The sequence below is a fragment of the Cibotium barometz genome, chromosome 5, assembly GCF_041138505.1.
Source record: "Cibotium barometz isolate CiBa-2024 chromosome 5, ASM4113850v1, whole genome shotgun sequence".
Lineage (NCBI taxonomy): Eukaryota > Viridiplantae > Streptophyta > Polypodiopsida > Cyatheales > Cibotiaceae > Cibotium > Cibotium barometz.
Genome location: NC_141050.1, coordinates 59,989,369 through 59,995,319, shown reverse-complemented (window position 1 = coordinate 59,995,319; position 5,951 = coordinate 59,989,369). Strand labels below are relative to the sequence as shown.

The 5,951-nt window shown below is 49.9% G+C and overlaps 1 protein-coding gene across 4 annotated transcripts in view; it reads left to right on the top strand.

Annotated features, from left to right (window-relative positions):
• Positions 1-5,951, top strand: part of LOC147638710 (uncharacterized) — a 157,914-nt gene that overhangs the window by 46,757 nt on the left and 105,206 nt on the right. The window lies entirely within an intron of this gene.

Here is a 5,951-nt window from a genome sequence, read left to right as displayed (position 1 = left end):
TTCGCCACCACTACCTTCTCTCTTCTTTCCCACTCTCCGAGAGAGAGAGAGAGAGAGAGAGAGAGAGAGAGAGAGAGAGAGAGAGAGATATTAACGTCTACGAGAGGCCAAAGTCGGCCTATGAGACAAAAAATAATACAACTGTGTTCTTCCGGTCATCGGAAGGAAAGGAAAAGAAAGAAAAGAAAAAGTGTGCATGTGTCTGGATACAACTGTGAATCATCATGGATCGGTGGAGCCCATATACAAACAATATAAAGGGGGTTGGGGATGTGGATGGAGTGCTAAGGCAAGATGCATCTCTATATGCTGAAGGGGTAGTACAAGCATGCTATGCAGATCTATGTCTAACTCCATCCAGTGCCATAAGAGGGATATAAGATATCATACATCTCCGATGCTGAGGCTGTGAGTGAGAGGGCAGGGGGGCTGGTGGGAGAAATGAAATGTTATATTAACGTCTTCAAAAGGCCAAAGTGACCTATGAGACCAAAGTTACAACCATGTGACATCTGATACACTGTCTGGAAAAGAAAAGAAAGAACTGACGGTAAGTATCTAGCCGCACAATACATTAGTAGGGGGCATCCGGAAGCAGCAACTAGGGAGAGTGGGAAGCTAATGCTAATAGTCAAAATGGGGGGGGGGGGGGGTGGGGGGGATATATACATGAGTACATGGATACATGAATATGGGGGAGTACAAAAGTGACAGTGAGTACAACAGTATATGGCTGGAGTCGTAATCATCCTAGGAGCTCTAGCATGGGTCTCTGTTGGATGGCCTGGATATCTGCCATAGTGAGATGCCTGGTCGGACGAGCCCGATGCCTCGCAATGATGCTCTGAATCCTCCGGTGTAGGCACCGTCCGATGTGAGGATCTGCGAACCCTCGAGCGTCTAGATCTGCCCAACTGGATAGCTTTCTCAACTAGAGTACCACGGGGTGCCCACTGCTGGGCTGTCGGCTGTGTGTCCTCCCGGGTAGTCCCTCTAAAGAAGTCAGTAATTTGTCTCTGTGTGGACTCCCTGCCAGTCGGGCGTCTGCTCCTGATAATGGACTCTTTGAGCCTGCGGATCTCCAGGAGATAAAAACCCAAGCATCGCTGATCACAATAGTCCATGACTCTAGCCAATGGTCCAAATCTCTCACTGAAAAGGCAATGGTAGTGCCCTCAAATCTCATAATATGTTGTGCAGCGCGACAGAGGTAGTGCTCCTCCGTCTCTGGCTCTATCCAACAAATCTGACAAATCCTGTCCCCTGGAGGTATGCCTCTAAATCTGCCTGTCTCTATCTCTAACTGATGTGAAGAGGTGCGGATCTGCCCAATGGCGCACCTCAATCCATGAGACAGATGGGTATCCATGTAGCTCGGTCTAAGTATAAAGCCATCCTCAGTGGTGCGGAGAAGATGGTCTCTATAGAAAGCCATCTTCGTCCCCAACTCCTGTGAGGGCTCTAGCCATGTCCTCCTAGTGTCCAACTGAATGAGGTCCTGTCTGATGACTCTACTAATCTTAGAATGTGTCAAGGTGAGAGAGGGTGCCTCCTGAGAGTACTGGAAGGGTGGAAGTCTGTCTAAATTGAACCCGTGGAGCTCAAACCAGGATGCTATCTGCGCATACCAACATGAAGTGTCTCCCTCCATGGCTAGCTGATGAGAGGACTCTAAGCAAGTCGTGCATACCGGTGTCGGGGAAGCTCCCAGGTGCTATGAATGAAGGACACTGATCTGGCAAGAGCCTCGACCACGATCGGTGGTGCTCCCATCTCGGCTCTAATAATCTCATGGGGTACCGAGGCCTTAGCCCGAATCATCCTGGAGATCATGGACACAAGTGGTATCTCCATCGATCTCCATCCATCGTATGTGCATCCTGATCGATTGTGACGATCTAGGCTAGGCCCCTAGATCTGTACTCCATATAGCATAGCCGATGTGACCACCGTGTCAAAAAGCCACAGCTTAGTGCGTGGCTCCTGAAACTGTACCTGTGAGCACATCCTCTCTAGACCTCCTAGTGCTGCATATCCTCTAGTCAATCTGGCCTCTGCTGCCTCCCTCATGGAAAATGTGGGCCCAGTGAACACCACTCCAAGATATGTGTATGAGTCAACATACTCCACTGTCTCCTGCCCATATGTGAAAATAGGCGCTGATCTCCAAACCCACTGAGCTGTAGTGTTAAACATCATTACCTTGGTCTTACCAAGGTTAACTGAGAGCCCACTGTCCTGTGCATAAGCATGTAAAGTATCCAAGTGCCTCTGCATACCCTTTGGTGAGTCTGCTATAAGCACAATATCATCAACATATAAGAGCAGAGGTATCCAAGTGCCAGCCAACTGGGCTCCTCTGTCCCCTCGTGTCCCAATATAATCAAAGATCTCATCAATGTATAGTCCAAATAGAGTCGGAGAGAGCAGGCAGCCCTGTTTCACCCCTATAGTGGAGTGTACTGGCTGGGAGAGACCCTCTGAAGTCCGCACCTGCCCAACTACTGTCTCATAAAGTGCCATAATACCCCAAATGAACTCACATGGAACCCCCAAGTCTTGCAGCCTGCGCATCAGTCTAGCTCTGGGCACTGTGTCAAAGGCCTTGCGGAAATCCACAAAGCCACAGTAGATCCTCCTCCCATGTGCTTTGCCCTCCTCAATGATAGCCCTGAGGGTAAAGATATGATCCAAAGTAGAGAATCTCCTCCTGAAATCGGCCTGTCCTTGAGCTCGGACCCCTTGTCTCTTTGCCCATCTGCTCAACTCCTGCTCAAGAATAGAGGCATATAGCTTGGCCAGCGAGTGACCAATCATAATGGTGTGGTAGTTAGTCGGCAGGCTCGGATCTCGAGACTTGAGTACCAGCACAATCGTGGAAGTACTCCAAGTCCTAGGAAACCCCTCACACATGGCTCTATTAAACATGAGAGCTAGCAAGTCTACAATCATATCTCTAGCATGTATGAAATGCTCGGCTACAATGCCCTCATGATCCTGTGCCCTCCCTGTATGCAATCTGTTGTTGATGGCCCTCCTCACCATCTCTGCTGTGAAAAAGGTAGAAGTGGGTGGACAAGGCTCTGGAGGGTTCGGTAGTGGTGGCTGCTCTGGTACTGTGTAGAGGGAGGCTGCATACTCGCCCCATGTATCTGGAGAGGTAATGGCCGGAGGCGGGGGGTGCTCTCTAAGCAATCTCTAGGCCTCCCCAGAATCCTGACTCAAAAACAACTGATAGATGTCTCTCTCCAGCCGAGCTAAGAATGCTCTCTTCTTCCGCCGAATGAGGGATCGGAAGATGATACGTTAATGTCTATATGTAGTAACACACCTGTGGCCACCTCTCTCTGTAGCCGGGCTTTGAGCTCCCTACAGTCATCATCATACCAACTATTCTGGGGCATGCTCCCAGGATGTGGTCGTACTGTGGGCTGTGTGGCAAGGCTGTCGCTGCAGCTGTATGTAAAGCCTCTGTCAGGATCTGTGTGAGCTCTGCTAATGACCTCTGTGGATCCTCTGCACTCAACAAGCTATAGATCTCTGCGGTGTATACTCCATCAGTCTCTCTACAGAAGGTATATCTCGGGTGATAGGAGGACTGCCCAACCTGGCGGGTGCTGTAGTGGAAATCCACTGTAAAGGAGAGAAGTGCATGATCCACCGTAACTCCGATGGGCTTGGGGCCTATCGCAAAATCTTGGATACTCGGGATGAAGGTTGGCGAGGCTAGAACATAATCCACTGTGCTGGAACCATGTCTGTGTGGAAAAAAAGTAAAGCCACTGGCAAGTGGATACCTCTCTAGGCCATTTAAAATGGCCAGCCCATGTGCAGTCCCCATCTCCAAGAGGTATATCCCATACTCACTACACTCCACCTCATCCTGTGATCCCCGGGTCAAACACATCTCCTCCACATCTATCTCTCTCAACATCTCCTCCGAAGTGTCAAAGAAGGAGGTCTGGTACTGAGCCGTTCGAGCATTAAAGTCCCCAAGTATGATAACATCTCCCTCCCTGGAGAACTCCCATATGTCCTCATCTAGAATCATATATGGAGATTGCCCCTTGGGCGCTGCATAATGAGATGTGCTGGGTGGAAAGTAACATATAGCAATGTATAGGGGTCTACCCACATCTGCCCTCACTCTGACCCACATGTACCTCGTGCTCTCATCACGGCGCATAACATGGATGAGTGGCTGAAGCTCCTCTCTAAAAATAATTGCAACTCCTCCAGATCCGCGACCACCATGCTTCGAACGGGCCTCCTGTCTACAAGTCGTCTCCCATCTGTATCCCGCCACTCTCGGTAACGTGCTGCCTGGGGCCTGATGTGTCTCCGAGTAGAAGATGATGTCACTATCTCTGAAGCTGTCCTTAAAGGCCCTCACATCTAGTCTCAATGCTCCGTTGGAGTTCCATACTGCAAGTCTTAGACTGGTCCCGTAGGTCTCGCACGCTAGCTTCCCTTTTTCTCTGGCTGCCCTAATCTCCGGCATGCACTCCCTCATATGTGCTAGCTGTGCCAAGGTGAGGTCATCTCCTAAAAAGATGCCCGTTTTCTTAAGGGCGGAGCGCTTGGCCTCCAAGGTGGGAAAGCGTAAAATGAGAGCTCTCTCCTCCATTCTTGTCTTTCTTGCCCACTCTCCAAGCCCTCGTGTGTGTAGGCCTCGAAAGGCCCATGCGTGTGTATAAATCTTTGGCTTCCTCCTCTACATTGTCACCGTCCTTAAGCCCTGTGATCCACACATGAAGTTCCCTTGTCTTTCTTCTTTGTTCCTCCTCAATGGTTAGGTTGATAATCTTCGAGGTAGATGTGCTTTCGGCCTCCTTGTTCTTACCTTTCTTAGGGCGGGAGGGAGGGGTGGCGCAGAAGGGGTTGCTGGGGGGAGGGGGGACAGAGGGGGGGCGAGGGGTTGGCGGGGCTGGCGCAGAGGGGGGCGAGGAGCTGGCGGGAGGGGGCGCAGAGGGGGGAGAGAGAAAACGCAGGCGAGGGGCTGGCGGGAGAGAGAGAGAGAGAGAAAGAAAGAAAGAAAGATTTTATTAACGTCTTCCAAAAGACCGAACTCGGCCTATGAGACAAATCGGAGTACATGTATGGGGTATCCTCTGTCATCCCAACAAAATGAAAAAGTACTGAATAAAAAAGCTGAATCTGGGTGTGCAGGGGATGGAGCTCTATTACTAGGAGAATGCAAAGCTATATGCATGGAGTATACAATCATGGAGAGAGAGAGAGAGAGAGAGAGAGAGAGAGAGAGAGAGAGAGAGAAAGAAAGAAAGAAAGAAAGATTTTATTAACGTCTTCCAAAAGACCGAACTCGGCCTATGAGACAAATCGGAGTACATGTATGGGGTATCCTCTGTCATCCCAACAAAATGAAAAAGTACTGAATAAAAAAGCTGAATCTGGGTGTGTAGGGGATGGAGCTCTATTACTAGGAGAATGCAAAGCTATATGCATGGAGTATACAATCATGATATGCAACCTAGCTAGCTCCATCCTGTACCATACTGGGGGTATAAAATGGTATACATCAGTGAAGGGGGTGTCCACAGCTCTCTGAAGAACATGCCTGGGTGTGCTCTGAAGCGAGCCAGTCGCTCCTCACCCTCTCTATGAAACTGAGCTCTGATCTCTGTCATCTCTCTCTGGTATAGGCGTGGTGTCCGAAAGCCAGGTGTCCTCTGTCTCCTGCGGGCTCTAAGTGTCTCTGCTCTCTGGAGAGTAATTCCCTGCCGTGTAGGGGCTGGGAGGGGTATGGATCTCTGAAAAAATGTAGTAATCTGTGTCTGTCGCCCCCCCTCTCGGGCTGTCTGAGCCTGTAATAATGTCTCTCTGTGGCGCTGTATGTCTAGAATGTATCTCCCCAGTATGCGCTGGTCTGTTGCCTCAAAGATCTGGCGTAGGGAATGTGGCTCTCTGAATAAAATGGGATATCTCTCTCT